This window comes from Saccopteryx leptura, chromosome 2, assembly GCF_036850995.1.
Source record: "Saccopteryx leptura isolate mSacLep1 chromosome 2, mSacLep1_pri_phased_curated, whole genome shotgun sequence".
NCBI classification, from domain to species: Eukaryota; Metazoa; Chordata; class Mammalia; order Chiroptera; family Emballonuridae; genus Saccopteryx; species Saccopteryx leptura.
Genome location: NC_089504.1, coordinates 10,844,183 through 10,862,473, shown reverse-complemented (window position 1 = coordinate 10,862,473; position 18,291 = coordinate 10,844,183). Strand labels below are relative to the sequence as shown.

Sequence of the window (18,291 nt, the reverse complement as noted above, 5' to 3'; positions counted from 1 at the left end):
AGTATTTCAATGGGAACTATGCTCCTCTCACTGACCACCAATGAAAGAGGTGCATTGGGTGTGCACCGGGTGTGCGGCGGGGGCTGGATAAATGGTCTCAGGGGGCCGCATGCGGCCCACGGGCCGTAGTTTGGGGACCCCTGACATAGATGATAACACACTCAAGCCAGCGACCCCGCACTCAAGCTGGCAATCTTGGGGTTTCAAACGTGACCTCAGCATTCCAGGTTGATGCTCTATCCACTGCACCACCATCAGTCAAGGTTCAATCCCTGTGGAACTTAATGTAGCTCTAATAATTTTAGTAAAGTAACTATAAATAGAATGAGAGGGAAAAGGCAGAACAAGGGGAAAGTCCATCAACAAACAGCTATTTGACTGGGAATACTCATTCAAAGAATAGCTGTTTCTCTGAAGGATGAAGGTTTATCTGCACGCAATCCCTATACACAGCAGAGGTGTAGTAAGCCTCTTTGCTTTTCTGGCTTCAATCTTTGGAGAAAAGGATGAAATGGAAAGCTATTAGTCTGGCTCCTAATATCAAGACCAAGCACTGTTATTGATTTTTAAGGGTGGATCTTAGTAATAATCCTTGATGCACCCATAAGCCAGAGAACAAATCTTTAACATAGGTTAAGAAGACAGGTAAGTCTTAACTTTGTACAGTCATATTTCTTCAGCATCCTCAGTCCCACGGGGTTTTTGAGCCCTTTATAGACTCTACTGAGAGGAAGGGGGAAGAGAACATGACATGCATCTCCCTGACCATGTAAATACAAAAGACTAACTCTAAATCTTAAATTAACTAAGGCTCCCAGTAAGATCGTTAAAAACCACTGCAGAGAAAAAAAAATCATTTAAAAAGATTATAGATTTTCTGGCGGCATGGAACCGAGTGGCCCATGGCTTGCGAACAACACGCCCAAGTTTTATCGTGACGACTGTGATACATACCTCACCAACGACTCTCCATCTGTGAGAAAGGCACAATGCAGTGGCAGGAAACACAGAGAATGTGAGACGACTGTCAGAAATGGATGAAAGAGCAGGCTCAGAACCTGACTGGCAAAACCACCGCAGCATTTCAGAACGGAGAGATACCTCCTACTCCATTCTCTGCTCCTCCCCCTGCAGGGGCTAGGACCCCACCTCCGCCCAGTCTTCTGGGTCCTCCTCCTCCTGGGAGGAAGCCAGTGGGACTTGCTCCTGGAATGAGGATACCTATGGGAGGGCACATGCCAATGATGCCTGGGCCCCCAATGATGAGACCTCCCGCCTATCCTATGATGGTGTCCACTCGGCCAAGAATGACTCGACCAGAGAGATAAGGAGCCTCTTTCTATCAGTGTTATATTTCTTAGTCTACCTTCACGGGGAGATCGTGGTGCAGTGACGCTGGGTCTCCTCTAACAGTGTGACAAGGAAGACCCACTCCCTCTTCCTATCAAAGAGAGAAGAGTTTTGGAGAAGAGCAGTGGGATAAAAGCAATTTCCATTTGTATTGTGAAATGTGAAAATTAAATTGTCAACTCGTTTAGTTAAAAAAAAATTAAAACGATTCTTGGAATTGATGAGTAGGAAGAGGAGAAAACAAAGTAAGATCTCAGCACACGTTTTCTGCTTGCTAGTATTAGCTTTGTAATGTAGAGAAGGAGATGGACAAAATTCTGCATCCAACCGTCACCTGCATTTGCATACTGCGTCTACTAGATTTCAGTATCACAGTCCAACTTGTGAATAGCAGAGCCTTAGTTAACCTTGCAAAAGACAGGTTCCACTTTTATTCTAAAGATGGGGAAACTGAGGCCCAAAGAAAGAGGCAGGCGTCATCAGACCAACTGAGAAGAAAACCAAGTATCTTACTTAGTCCCGCATATTCTCCATTATACCACATATCAGGGACAGAAATGAAAAGTCTCTTTCTAGACTCCAGAAAAAAAAGAGACCCTTCTTGGAGTGGTTGTGGAATCTGTCACTTGGCACCCTAATGCTCTCTATTGGTTACTATTCAAGATCATTTCCCATTTGTTTGTTAATCCAAATGGCAGCTTTCAAAGAAGATTGCAGATTCTGAAGCTAAAGGGGGTTGTCCAGGTGTAATATGCTTATCCAGCCTGGCCCTAGGGTTTTAGGTCATCATAAAGTAAGATTTTATTTTCTTCACTCAGAGAGTACTAGGATAATGGGATTATCTGTTTATTCTCCAAAATCTGTGGAATCAAACACTTGTAAAAAAATAATATGCTTAGTCCTTCAATGTAAAACAAAAGGTAGCAATTCTAGTGGCCACACAGTAACTAGAATCACTTCCACCTTATTTGTGTCTAAGAAGTTTCAATGAAAGTCTGATACAAAGTGAAAGCTATAGGATCTCTCTGATGGAGGGGAATGATCCATTTTTGAAAACCAGAAATATACAGATAATGGTTTAAATTCCCTTTTAACCTTGCAAACCAGAAAAAATAAGACTCCAAGCTCTAGGATTCTTATCCGTCAGACCCTTGATACAGACATTCCCTATAGCGAGGGAAAGGGTTTTTAATTCAACTAAACAGGAATAATGAAACATAGCCAAGTTAAAGTCTATACCATGGGACTAACGAGCAAACCTCCTAAGTGCAGAAAAAGAACAGAAGCAGCAAAGAACATACTTAGATATAATTTCCAGTTTTGCTTACGACTCCTGTAGTTGGAAAGGGGAATTCATAGTTCAGTAAACTAAAAACTAAGAGTTTTAAACTAAATATATTTCAGGAACTAGGTTTTTAAATCCAGTTCTACAAACATTTGCTGAGTGTTTCCTATGAGCTAGGCACAATGCTGGCTGAGGTAACAAATTAATTTTATGTCACCCCTGCCTTAGAGCTGCTATCTGCTCTCTCGCCAGCCGCATTTTCCACCACCCCATACTACCTGCTTGTAGTACAAGTACACTAAACAAATAAATGGCAACAAGATCTCTGAGACTGAAACAGAGGTATGTACTGTGTTAGAGAAAGAGAAGAAGAAACAGACCTAGGAGTTTTGAAAGTAGACAGAAAAGATATTTCAGGACTCAAAGGAAGAATTGGGAAGACCTCAAAAGACTTTTTAATGCCTACGCTATAAAGTCAGGAATTAAATCTGTATGTAAAAGGATAACATGATTGGGTATGGAAAAAAAGGCTACAAGGTGTGATTTAAGAACAGCTTTATATAGCTTGACCTGTGGTGGCCCAGTGGATAGAGTGTTGACCTGGAACGCTGAGGTCGCCAGTTCGAAACCCTGGGCTTACCCGGGTTAAGGCACATATGAGAATCAATCAATGAAAAACTAAACTAAAGCAACGATAAGTTGATGCTCCTCACCCCCCCCCCCACACACACCTTTTTTTCTCTCTCTTTCTTTTCTCTCTCTAAAATCAATAAATAAAAATAATTTTTTTTTTTTTACAGAGACAGAGTCAGAGAGAGGGATAGGTAGGAACAGATTGACAGGAACGGAGAGAGATGAGAACCATCAATTATTAGTTTTTCATTGCGACACCTTAGTTGTTCATTGATTGCTTTTTCATATGTGCCTTGACCGTGGGCCTTCAGCAGACCGAGTAACCTCTTGCTTGAGCCAGCGACCTTGGGTCCAAGCTGGTGACCTCGGGATTTCGAACCTGGGTCCTCTGCATGCCAGTCCAATGCTCTACGACTGCGCCACCACCTGGTCAGGCTAAATAAAATATTTTTAAAAATAGCTTCATATATAATCAAATGCAATGTATGTACCTTATTTGGATCCTGATTTGAACAATTCAACTGTAAAGACATTTCTGAGACAATCAAAGAAATTTAAATATGGGTATTTAAATCAATTCGTTTCCCACCCACAAATTGAAGAACCTAAAAAAAAGTAAGCCCTCCTTCCATTAAAAAACATTCCATAGCCTGACCTGTGGTGGCGCAGTGGATAAAGCATCGACCTAGAAATGCTGAGGTCGCTGGTTCGAAACCCTGGGCTTGCCTGGTCAAGGCACATATGGGAGTTGATGCTTCCTGCTCCTCCCCCTTCTCTCTCTCTCCCTCTCTCTGTCTCCTCTCTAAAAATGAATAAATAAAATTAAAAAAAAAAAAAAAAACATTCCATAAATTACCCCGTCAAGATTTTGTGCATGAGTTTCTCATGTATCACAATCAAGAACAGATTATAATATAAATAAGCCCAGTTTACTTCATTTTCTTTTTGAACGAAAAGAAAAAGAATCAGATATACAGTACACAAACATAAATGCAAGCAAATATCATATGTCCTGAGAGGTCTGAACAAGTTGGATTTACTTATTCCAATATGGCACCCCTACCTGTTCACCTTCACAATTAAGACCCAGACCAGCCCAGAAATAATGAAAATAAATATTGTAACTCTGAATATTGCAACATCTTCAACTGTTGTTAAACAACATGTGGAAATTAAGTAAAAAAAAAAAAAAAATCAAAGTAGTAAAAAGCAAGATTTGGGAGCAGGCAATTGGACAGAAGAAAGCCTTTCCCCTTCGATGCCCCTAAAAAAGAAGACCACTTGAAGCCCAGTACTTTCCCGATCAACTCTGGCCTCAGTCCCAACTTCTTAAGTTATTCTATTTGCTTATCTACCCATCAGCCTGACCTTGAGGGGGAAAAAATGTCAGGTGACACAAAACTGGCCTCCGCCTACAAGTAACTCCTTCCTGCAGGATAAAAACCCCTAATAACTGTGGCATGACTTCACTGTACCCAGTCAATGGCTCCCAGGCACCTACAATATACAAGGTCCACCTCCCCAAACCCTTTATCACCCAGCCTCTGATTTCTCGGCTTCATTTACCCCCGACCCCATAAGCACCCATCACTGGAGCCATACTGACCCACCTGCAGTGCAGGTGTCCATCTGCCTGGAAAGCTCTTCTCACTACTTCCTTATTGCTTCCTCACTCTCCTCTACCACTACTCACCTTTCTGGACTAATTTAAATATCATCTCCACTGTGAGGTATTTTAAGCCTCCCTCCTGCCAGCCCCCAAATCACACAGAGTTGAATCACATCCTTCTTTTATTCTGCCTGAATCCCTAAACCACACCATGACAATATATATCACCTAGTATTTTTATTTTATAGTTCTGTCTACTTTATTTATCTGAATGTACCCCAAAGAGTCAAGCCTTGGGTTCAGGTTATAGTAGGCATTCATAATATGCTACAGCAATTAGAAGGCTCTCGGTGTGTATGTCAGTTGTGTGGGTGGGTGGGTGGCGGGTGTGCAACGATTTCCTTAAATTTAATGATGCATTCACATTCTCCTTCATTCTCACACTTTTTAACTCTTCCATCTTCTTCAGAAGAGGTTTTTTTACCCTGAGACAAACTCCACTTCAGAGTCCTTTATGTGTTAGGCCCTTTGCTTTATATATATTTTCTGATTTGTAAGTCTACCTGACATAATCTTCCAACACAGAAGGCCCAGTACTGGTAGTAAAAGCTTTTTGACCAATTATGTCCTATTTGTTGAGTTCCTGTAGTGTGGAGTCATATGCTGCTGGTGACCTTCATTTTTGTTTTTTTAGAAAATTAAATTTAACAGAATGACATTGATCAATAAGGGCAGATAGGCTTCGGGTAAACATATCTATTGTGTTGTGTACCCAGCTGGTGATCTTTTGGTTAACATATATAAATCTCACAATAGCTTCCAAGCTACATGAAGGCAGGGATTTTGTCCCCTATTCTGTTCATCATTGTATCTGCAGCGCGTGACACAAAGCAGGATCCTGTTCAATGAGTATTTGTTGACTAGAGAAAGGAAGAAAGGAACAGAGTTGCTTCAGGGAGCAAGAACAGGGGGAGGGAAAGATTGCTCCGGGCCATACCTGCAAAGCCAAAACCAGTTTATGCAGCCCCAGTTCCACCTCTAGTAAATCCCATGCACACACACTGCTCTCCGCTAATTGAGGGATTGGGTTTAATAAATCTGAAAACCAACAAGACCAGTTGTAAACCAGCCAAGCAGCAATCCTATCTGCAACCAACCCTGTCCTTCCTACTTCACTAGTGATTGAACCTGACTCTAAATACAGGCATAAATCAATAAGGACATAATAATCTTACTTTGGGGTAGAACCTGTATGCAGTTGCAAAGTGATTGATTTTTATCAAACAAAATGTAACATACATAAACCCAATCTGAGTCAACTACACATAGTAACAGAACACTATCATGGGTCCTGTGGTCACAAATTGCTCCCCTGACCCTCACATCTTCATATCTAGCTGCCTTCTGGGCATCTCCATTTAGATGGATCTATCCTAAGCACCTAAAACAGATCCTGACATGTCCGCCCTTCAAAACCTGCTCCCCTCCCTCTGGGCTCCGTTTCAGTGAATAGCCTCAACCATCCATGCCAAAAACCTGGGACTTTTTTCTTCACTCTTTTCTCACCTCCATTCAACCTGTCATTGTTCTGATCTCTTCCATCCCCTCAAAAGCTGCCCAGTTATTCTCTAACCATAGAAGGGACAATTTGAATATTCTTTAAAAAATTATAATGAACTAAAATACAAATATTTAAATCCATGAGTTAATAACTAAAAAATTAATTTTTCACATTGAAAGATACTAGATAGAGATCCAACACAGCATTTTGAAAAATTTTAAATAAAGGGAAAGAATCAAGTATTTATTCTGCCTTTCCTAGATGAAATATACCAGAGTAATAAACAGCAATAAAAAAATTACTTTTAATTCCTGCTAACAAATGAGTAAGAAATACTGCAATTAGAATATCGGTATGAAATAATGGATCCTAGATACTGTCATCAACAACTAACATAAAAAGAGAGAACACGTCTGACCAGGCGATGGCGCAGTGGATAGAGCATCAGACTGGGATGCAGAAGGACCCAGGTTCGAGACCCCAAGGTCGCCAGCTTGAGCACGGGCTCAACTGGCTTGAGCAAAAAAAAAGCTCACCAGCTCAGACCCAAGGTCACTGGCTCAAGCAAGGGGTAACTCGGTCTGCTGAAAGCCCGCGGTCAAGGCACATATGAGAAAGCAATCAATGAACAACTAAGGTGTCGCAATGAAAAACTAATGATTGATGCTTCTCATCTCTCTCTGTTTTGTCTGTCTATCCCTCTCTCTGACTCTTCTGTCCCTGTAAAAAAGAAAGAGAACACAATAGTACATATCCCCTAATGGAATAACTCAACAACCCCGTGAGGCAGTCTTGCCAAAAAAAGTTGAATGTGAAAGTGCTCAGGGAGCGTAAGAGAAATGGCGCCGTAAGGTGCGATACCGATATATCTCCTCCAAAATTCAACAAGATCTTCAACCAGAGACAGAAAAATCTATCCTTGGAGCCTCCAGAAGTTCCACACTAAACGTGAAGGCAGAGGCAGCAGCAACCCCATAGCTGGATCATCAGGCTGCTAATTCAGGAAGGAAAGACTGGGAGAGAGGCTCCAGGAAAACGGACTCTCTTCATTGTCGGAGCCTGCAAATGCTAATGAGCCTCGACTGCCAACAGACTGAAGCCCAATATATGACATCGCCATAGAGACTTATCAACTGCAAACCTCTACCTAAGCGTGCCACAGGGGCAGAACCCGGGGTACAGAGTCTCAGACCAGGAAGAGGGAGAGAAAAGAAAAAGCAAGAAGATAACCTCTCAAAATCAAGAATAATCCACAGACTTTATAACCTATCCCATTTTACTATATCTGTTTGTTTGTTTCTCTTATCTTCTTGTCTTGATTATTTTCTTTCTCTTCCAATTTGGTCGTTTAATTCTCTGCTGGTCTTACTCTCTCCTCTCCTTGAACTACACTACCCATAAGTGTTACATCTACCATTATCTTTCCTTTTTTCTTCCTTTCTCTCTATGAGGGTTACACTCCAAAACCTTTAACTCTCTCCTTTTGTTCTTTTTGTGTTTTCCTCTTTCTTTTTTTCTCCCTTTATATTAGTTTCTTCTTTTCTCCTTTACTTATCCTCTCATTCAATCCTCAATCACAAACAAATTATTTTATTTGGGACTCAAATTTTTCTTTGTGGCGCTTTAGGGGTTTTTTACTTCGCTTTTTTAACTCACTAGCAGTGCTCCCAACCATGGCTCTCCATTTTACCTAGATTTTGCTCCACTAAATACAATAGTAATTTTTAAATTTTTTCCCCATTTTTCCTATTTCCCTCTTATTCCTCTCATTATATCTCTTAGTTAACCATCACCTAAAAGCAAATCATTTTATTCTTGACCCAAATTTTTCCTTTCTTGCATTTTGTGGGTCCATACACCTTTTTTTGCCCCTTTATCACTTCTCCCCAACTCAGGCCCTCCATTATACGTAGTTTTTGTTCTATTTAACACGATATATTTCACAGTTCACCACAAGATTTTCTCAAGAAGGAAGGGAGAGGAGAGGAGAAGAAAAAAAGGGGGGGAATAAAATTTATTTTATTTTTTATTTTTTTATTCTTTATTAATTCTCATTAGTACTATCAATAAAACCACCCTCAGATGCCATTAAGGAAAAGGAAATCAAATATCATGGATACAAAAGACAGAGAGGTAGCACAGATAGATGAGGAAAAATCTATGGAGAAAAAATTTAATATATTGGAAACCTTAGAGCTAAATGACAGAGAATTCAGAATAGAAATCCTGAAAATACTCAGAGATATACAAGAAAACACAGAAAGGCAATTTAGGGAGCTCAGAAAACAACTCAACCAACACAAAGAATATATTACCAAGGAAATTGAAACTATAAAAACAAATCAAACACAGATGAAAAACTCAATTCACGAGCTGAAAAACGAGGTAACAAGCTTAGCTAATAGAACAGGCCAGATAGAAGGTAGGATTAGTGAAATAGAAGACAAGCAACTGGAGGCACAACAGAGAGAAGAAAGAAATTCAAAAATTTTAAACAATGAGAAAGCCCTACAGGAATTGTCTGACTCCATCAAAAAGAAAAACATAAGAATAACAGGTATATCAGAGGGAGAAGAGAGAGAAAATGGAATGGAGAACATATTCAAACAAATAATAGATGAGAACTTCCCAAGCCTGTGGAAAGAACTAAAGCCTCAAATTCAAGAAGCAAACAGAACTACGAGTTTTCTTAACCCCAACAAACCTACTCCAAGGCACATCATAATGAAATTGGCACAAACCAACAACAAAGAAAAAATTCTCAAGGCAGCCAGGGAAAAGAAGAATACAACATATAAAGGAAGGCCCATTAGATTATCATCAGATTTCTCAACAGAAACTCTACAAGCTAGAAGAGAGTGGACCCCAATATTTAAAGTACTGAAAGAGAGGAACTTTCAGCCAAGAATACTATACCCATTAAAGCTATCCTTCAAATACAAAGGAGAAATAAAAACATTCACAGATGCAGAAAAGATGAGGGAATTTATCATCAGAAAACTCCCACTCCAGGAATTACTAAAGGGGATTTTCCAACCAGATACAAAGAACAAAACAAAACAAAACCACAAGTAAAAGCTCCACCAAGAACACAATAAAACCAAATTTAAACTGTGACAACAACAACAAAAAAAAAAGGGGGAGAGAACGGAGATTAACAGTAGCAAAGGACGATTGTGCAAAAGTACTCACAAGATAGTGCATTACAATGAACAGGGTAGGAACCCTTCTCATTACTTAATAGTAACCACTCTTAAAAAAACCACCACAGAAGCACATGATTTAAAAAAGATAGCAACAGAGGAAAGATGTATGGAATACAACCAAACAAAAACAAGGATAGAAAAACAAAAGAGAAGAATCAAACAAGACACAAAACTAACAGAAAGCAATGTATAAAATGGCAATAGGAAACCCATAAGTGTCAATAATTACACTAAATGTAAACAGATTAAACTCACCAATAAAAAGGCACAGAGTAGCAGAATGGATTAAAAAAGAAAATCCAACTGTATGCTGCCTACAAGAAACTCATCTAAGCAACAAGGATAAAAACAAATTCAAAGTGAAAGGCTGGAAAACAATACTCCAAGCAAATAACATCCCAAAAAAAGCAGGCATAGCAATACTCATATCTGATAATGCTGACTACAAGACAGCAAAAGTACTCAGAGACAAAAATGGTCATTTCATAATGATTAAGGGGACGCTGAATCAAGAAGACATAACAATTCTTAATATATATGCATCAAACCAAGGAGCACCAAAATATATAAGACAGCTACTTATTGACCTTAAAACAAAAACTGACAAAAATACAATCATACTTGTAGACCTCAATACACCACTGATGGCTCTAGATCGGTCATCCAAACAGAGAATCAATAAAGATATATTGGCCTTAAGCAAAACACTAGAGCACCTGGATATGATAGACATCTACAGGACATTTCATCCCAAAGTGACAGAGTATACATTTTTCTCCAGTGTACATGGATCATTCTCAAGAATTGACCATACATTGGGCCACAAAAATAACATCAGCAAATTCAGAAAAATCGAAATTATACCAAGCATATTTTCTGATCATAAAGCCCTGAAACTAGAATTCAACTGCAAAAAAAGAGGAAAAAACCCCCACAAAAATGTGGAAACTAAACAACATACTTTTAAAAAATGAATGGGTCAAAGAAGAAATAAACGCAGAGATCAAAAGATATATACGGACAAATGAAAATGACAATATGACATATCAGAATCTATGGGATGCAGCAAAAGCAGTGATATGAGGGAAGTTCATATCACTTCAGGCCTATATGAACAAACAAGAGAGAGCTCAAGTGAACCACTTAACTTCACACCTTAAGGAACTGGAAAAAGAAGAACAAAGACAACCCAAAACCAGCTGAAGAAAGGAGATAATAAAAATCAGAGCAGAAATAAATGAAATAGAGAACAGAAAAACTATAGAAAAATTAATAGAACAAGGAACTGGTTCTTTGAAAACATCAACAAAATTGACAAACCCTTGGCAAGATTTACCAAGGAAAAAAGAGAAAGGACTCATAAACAAAATCCAAAATGAAAGAGGAGAAATCAGCACGGATATCATAGATATACAAAGAATTATTGTAGAATACTATGAAAAACTTTATGCCACTAAATTCAATACTCTAGAAGAAATGGATAAATTCCTAAAACAATACAACCTTCCTAGGCTGAGTCAAGAAGAAGCACAAAGCCTAAACAGACCAATTGGTAGGGAAGAAATAGAAAAAACTATGAAAAAACTCCCCAAAAATAAAAGTCCAGGCCCAGACGGTTATACTAGTGAATTCTATCAAACATTCAAAGAAGACTTGGTTCCTATTCTACTCAAAGTCTTCCAAAAAATTGAAGAAGAAGCAATACTTCCAAACACATTTTATGAGGCCAACATAATCCTCATACCGAAACCGGGCAAGGATGGCACAAAAAAAGAAAACTACAGACCAATATCTCTAATGAATACAGATGCTAAAATACTAAACAAAATACTAGCAAATTGAATACAACATATTAAAAAAATAATACATCATGATCAAGAGGGATTCATCCCAAAATCTCAAGGATGGTTCAACATACGTAAAACGATTAACGTAATACACCACATCAACAAAACTAAGAACAAAAACCACATGATCTTATCAATAGATGCAGAAAAGGCATTCGATAAAATGCAACACAATTTTATGTTTAAGACTCTCAACAAAATGGGTATAGAAGGAAAATACCTCAACATGATAAAGGCCATATATGATAAACCATCAGCTGACACCATATTAAATGGCACAAAACTGAAGGCTTTTCCCCTTAAATCAGGAAGAAGACAGGATTGTCCACTCTCTCCACTCTTATTTAATGTAGGTGCTAGAGGTTCTAACCAGAGCAATCAGACAAGACAAAAAAATCAAAGGCATCCATATCGGAAAAGAAGAAGTAAAGATATCACTTTTTGCAGATGATATGATCCTATGCATCGAAAGCCCCAAAGAATCTACAAAAAGACTACTAGAAACAATAAGCCAATACAGTGAGGTCGCAGGATACAAAATTAACATACAAAAGTCCATAGCCTTTCTATATGCCAACAATGAAACATTTGAGAACGAACTCAAAAAAATTATGCCCTTCACAATTGCAACAACAAAAAAAAAAACCTAGGAATAAACATAACAAAGAATGTAAAAGACCTATATAATGAAAACTACAAAGCATTGTTAAGGGAAATCGAAAAAGATACAATGAGATGGAAGAATATTGTTTGTTCTTTGATAGGAAGAATAAATATAATCAAGATGGCCATATTACCCAAAGCAATATACAAATTCAATGCAATTCCCATCAAAATTCCAATGACATTAAAAAAAAATGGAACAAAAAAATCATCAGATTTATATGGAACTATAAAAAAACCCAAATAGCCAAAGCAATCCTAAGGAAAAAGAATGAAGCTGGGGGCATTACAATACCTGACTTCAAACTATATTATAGAGTCACGACAATCAAAACAGCATGATATTGGCAGAAAAATAGACACTCAGACCAATGGAACAGAATAGAAAGTCCAGAAATAAAACCACATATATATGGTCAAATAATTTTTGATAAAGGGGCCAACAACACACAATGGAGAAAAGAAAGCCTCTTCAACAAATGGTGCTGGGAAAACTGGAAAGCCACATGCAAAAGAATGGAACTCGACTACAGTTTGTCCCCTTGTACTGTACTAAAATTAATTCAAAATGGATCAAAGACCTAAATATAAGACCTGAAACAATAAAGTACATAGAAGAAGACATAGATTCTAAACTCGCAGACCTTGGTTTTATTTTTATTTATTTATTCACTTTAAAGGAGAGAGAGAGAGAGAGAGAGAGAGAGAGAGAGAGAAGGAGGGAGGGAGGAGTGGGGAGGAGCAGGAAGCTTCAACTCCCATATGTGCCTTGACTGGGCAAGCCCAGGGTTTTGAACAGGCAACCTCAGCATTCCAGGGCCGACACTTTATCCACTGCACCACCACAAGTCAGGCTAGGACCCTGGTTTTTTTTTATTTATTTATTTATTTTTTTTTGCATTTTTCTGAAGCTGGAAACAGGGAGAGACAGTCAGACAGACTCCCGCATGCGCCCGACCGGGATCCACCCGGCACGCCCACCATGGGGCGACGCTCTGCCCACCAGGGGGCGATGCTCTGCCCATCCTGGGTGTCGCCATGTTGCGACCAGAGCCACTCTAGCGCCTGGGGCAGAGGCCAAGGAGCCATCCCCAGCGCCCGGGCCATCTTTGCTCCAATGGAGCCTTGGCTGCGGGAGGGGAAGAGAGAGACAGAGAGGAAGGCGCGGCGGAGGGGTGGAGAAGCAAATGGGCACTTCTCCTGTGTGCCCTGGCCGGGAATCGAATCCGGGTCCTCCGCACGCTAGGCCGACGCTCTACCGCTGAGCCAACCGGCCAGGGCCTAGGACCCTGGTTTTAAAGAGCATTTTATGAATTTGACTACAAAGGCAAGGGAAGTGAAGGCAAAAATAAATGAATGGAACTACATCAGACTAAGAAGTTTTTGCTCAGCAAGAGAAACTGACAACAAAATAAACAGCCAATGAAATGGGAAATGATATTTTCAAACAACAGCTCAGATAAGGGCCTAATATCCAAAATATACAAAGAACTCATAAAACTCAACAACAAACAAACAATCCAATAAAAAAAAATGGGAAGAGGCCTGACCTGTGGTGGCGCAGTGGATAAAGCGTCGACCTGGAAATGCTGAGGTCGCCGGTTCGAAATCCTGGGCTTGCCTGGTCAAGGCACATATGGGAGTTGATGCTTCCAGCTCCTCCCCACCTTCTCTCTCTGTCTCTCCTGTCTCTCTCTCCTCTCTCTCTCCCTCTCTGTCTCTCTCTCTCCCTTTCTCTCTCCTCTCTAAAATGAATAAATAAAATTAATTTTTAAAAAAATGGGAAGAGGACATGAACAGACACTTCTCCCAGGAAGAAATACAAATGGCCAACATATATATGAAAAGATGCTCATCTTCATTAGTTATTAGAGAAATGCAAATCAAAACTGCAATGAGATACCACCTCACACCTGTTAGATTATTTATTATTAACAAGACAGGTAATAGCAAATGTTGGAGAGGCTGTGAAGAAAAAGGAACCCTCCTTCACTGTTGGTGGGAATGTAAAGTAAAAGTAGTACAACCATTATGGAAGAAAGTATGATGGTTCCTCAAAAAACTGAAAATAGAACTACCTTATGACCCAGCAATCCCTCTACTGGGTATATACCTCCAAAACTCAGAAACATTGATACGTTAAGACACATGCAGCCCCATGTTCATTGCAGCATTGTTCACAGTGGCCAAGACATGGAAACAACCCAAAAACCCTTCAATAGAAGACTGGATAAAGAAGATGTGGCACATATATATACACTATGGAATACTATTCAGCCATAGAAATGATGACTTCAAATCATTTACAACAAAACAGTGGGATCTTGATAACATTATACGGAGTGAAATAAGTAAATCAGAAAAAAACAAGAACTGCATTATTCCATATGTAGGTGGGACATAAAAATGAGACTAAGAGACATTGACAAGAGTGTGGTGGTTACGGGGAGGGGAAGGGGCACAAAGAAAACTAGCTAGAAGGTGATGGAGGACAATCTGACTTTGGGTGATGGGTATGCAACATAATTGATCGACAAGATAACCTGGACATGTTTTCTTTGAACATATGTATCCTGTTTTATTGATGTCACCCTAGTAAAATTAATAAAAAAGAAAAGAAACGAAAAGAAAGTGCTCAGGCCTCCAGATCCAACTACTAAATAAAAGAACTACAGAGTTCAGAGGAACACACTCAATATCTACCTCACAAGAATGCAATCAGCAAAATCTGGGCTGTGGCAAATTCAACAAGATAAATCACCTAATCTCTTAAATTAAATTAGAAGGGGGAATAGCCCTGGCCAGTTGGCTCAGTGGTAGAGCGTTGGCCTGGCGTGCACGAGTCCTGGGTTCGATTCCTGGCCAGGGCACACAGGAGAAGCGCCCATTTGCTTCTCCACCCCTCCCCCTCTCCTTCCTCTCTGTCTCTCTCTTCCCCTCCTCCCACAGCCGAGGCTCCATTGGAGCAAAGTTGGCACAGGCTCTGAGGATGGCTCCATGGCCTCTGCCTCAGGCGCTAGAATGGCTCTGGTCGCAACAGAGCTGCGCCCCAGATGGGCAGAGCATCGCCCCCTGGTGGGCATGCCAGGTGGATCCTGGTCAGGTGCATGTGGGAGTCTGTCTGACTGCCATCCCATTTCCAACTTCAGAAAAATAGAAAATAAATAAATAAAAACAAAAAAAAATTAGAAGGGGGAAAAACGATGGAGCAATCTATACATTAAAAAAAAATCTTTTAGCCTGACCAGGTGGTGGTGCAGTGGACAGAGTGTTGGACTGGGACACAGAGGACCCAGGTTTGAGACCCTGAGGTTGCCATCTTGAGCGTGGATTCTTCCGGTTTGAGCACAGCTCACCAGCTTGGACCCAGGGTCCTTGGCTTGAGCAAGGGGTCACTCAGGCTGCTGTAGCCCCCCAGTCAAGGCACATGTGAGAAAGCAATCAATAAACAAATAAGGTGTCGCAATGAAAAATTGATGCTTTTTGTCTCTCTCTCTTCCTGTCTGTCTCTCCCTATCTATCCCTCTCTCTGACTCTCTCTCAAAAAAAATAAAATCTTTTACAGATACATTCTATAATATTAATGAATAAAGTGATATAATACCTGAGATTTGTTTCAAAATAACACGGAGGGGAAGAAGTGAATGGAGGTATGGGTGGGACAGGATTAGCCCCTGGATGATGGTTACTGAGACTGGGTACACAGGTTCATTGTATTATTTTACATATTGCAACATATACTATATGTAAAATCTAATAATATAAAGTAAAACAGACAAATCTTGAACTTTGTATGTATTTTCATCTCTCCTGTGCTATTCTTTGCCACCATTATCTCTCATCTGTCATTATTTCAAAAGCTTCCTTATAGGTCAGTCTTGTTAACTACTATATTTTTCAATATGTCTAGTCTTCCCTCTGACATGCTCCCCCACCCAAATCCATTCTCTACTCTGATTACTTTCTAAAATTCAAATAAACCAGGACACTTTAAATCTGTCAGGGAGGAATAAAGCACCTTCCCAAGGTGACAAGGTCCTTCCTGAATGAGCCCCTTGCCAGCCTCTCCCTTCTCCCTTCTTATATTCCCAATGCTCTCAAACAAATAGTGCTGTTTCCCAAAGGTGCTTCTGCCTGTCTAGTTTCCTTCTGCCTGTCTAGTTTCCATGAGTTATTCAATTCTCAACTAATTCAGAAATAATATCTTCCAAAAAATTTCCAATTCTTCTCTGCCCTAAAGGTTCCAATACTATGAATTTTTACATTTTCCTCCCTTTATATGACTGCCTACCCATGGGTCTGTGAATATTGCAGGAACAGGAACAAGATCTGATTCATTTCTGTATTCCTGGTACCTATCCCTACCACAGAACCTAAAACAAGAAGGGTACTTGATTCATGCTTGATTTAAAAAATAAGAAAAAGAAAAAAAGAAAGGTTTAGGCTTCCAAGGAATCCATAATTCTACAGAAACAACTAACTAAAATAAGAAGTAGCCTGAAATTACATGCTTTGGAAGTAGATAAATTTGGAATCAAATACCAGTTACACAACTTGCACTAGGATTTTGTAAATTTGGGCAGGACACCATCAATTCTCTGAGTTCCTAGCTTCCATATCTGTTAAATGGAAATAGTTACTCCAAAGGGTTATCGATTAAAGAGAAGTAAGTACACAGATCAAAGTAACTAAAATGATCTTAAACAACGCAACACAGTGCTATGCTCACATGTAGTGACAGAATTTAGCAAACTCCAGGACCACTGTGTTTGCACCCTCACTCTTCTGCTGGCAGCCGCTCTAACCCCAAAGGCCTTGGACATCTTTCTGTCAACAGGGTCAGCCTCCCATTGCTTGGCAGGTTGGGGAAGGGGGCCCTGCCTCCTGCTACATTCCTCCTACCTGCTGCCTCTGTGGATATCCATGTATCTTCTTTCCCCCTTCGGCGAGTCCTGAAATCTGACCCAGTCCTGGGCTTTGGAACTAAGATTTTTACCCCTGACCTTTAAACATGCTGAGTAAAGAGAACACAGACATGAGAACAAGGGATGAGAGACCTTCTATACTGTTTGAGGACATCACGGAGCTGAAATTCAACCCCATTCTCTCACATGCAGGACTATTTCTTTTTCTTTTACAGGAAAATAGTGTAAAGAGGGTAAGCAGATAAATTCTGGGGTTAAACCTAGATTCAAATTTTAGATCCTGTTTTTACTAGCTATGTGACTTTAGGCAACCTGTACAACTCCAGTCTTAATTTCCTCATTTATAAAATGAGTTAACAGTACCTACCCCACAGAATCTCTGAGAAATAAAAGAGGATCTTATGAAAAATGCTCAACACAACACCTGCCATACAGCAATTCTCAAAATACTTGTAGTTGATGTTATTTATAACAACGTTTCTTTTCTTATTATAATGGAATATATATGTTCAGCAGTGGAAAAATCCAGAAATCAAAAAAAGTAGAAGAAAAATACTTTCACCCCATTATTTGACTAGAATCACAGTACTCAGTTACATTTTGGTGTATTTTTACAAAATTCATACATATTATACATAGTTTTCTCTTTCAGTTCAGTCAGCATATTTGCCAATGTTATTAAATATTATTTAAATATTTAAATATTATATAATCTTTAATATATATAATATATATTGCATACACGGATACTGTGAAGGTACTAAATATTATTTGTAAAGATTATATTTAGCAGCAGCGAAGTATTCCATTAACAGATGTTGACTGATCTAATTTGTCATGCTTTTAGAACCTTTTTTTTTCTTTTTTCATTTTCCCACTGACTTGAGAGAAGGAGAGAGGGGAAGGAGAAGGGGGGAGGAGGAAAGAAGTGGTGGGGGAAAGGGAGAGAGAGAGAAGCATCAATTCGTTGTTCCACTTAGTTGTGCACTCATTGGTTGCTTCTCGTATGTACCCTGACTGGGGAATCAAACCTACAACTTTGGCATGCTGAGACAATGCTTTATCCACGGAGCTACCAGGCTAGGGCCCTAAACCCTTTTTTGTATGTTATCCTCTCTACTTGGATAATGCCACCTCCTCCTTACTCTCGACTGCCCCTCTTCACACCCCACAATGCCTGAGTAACTCCTACCTATCCTTCCAGCTTTAGTT

General features: G+C 39.6%; 1 protein-coding gene and 2 pseudogenes across 2 annotated transcripts in view; 2 read left to right on the top strand and 1 right to left on the bottom strand.

Annotated features, from left to right (window-relative positions):
- NR6A1 (nuclear receptor subfamily 6 group A member 1) overlaps positions 1-18,291 on the bottom strand; it is a 224,560-nt gene that overhangs the window by 55,778 nt on the left and 150,491 nt on the right. The window lies entirely within an intron of this gene.
- Positions 886-1,328, top strand: LOC136393541 (U1 small nuclear ribonucleoprotein C-like; annotated as a pseudogene).
- Positions 2,101-2,228, top strand: LOC136396177 (small nucleolar RNA SNORA79; annotated as a pseudogene).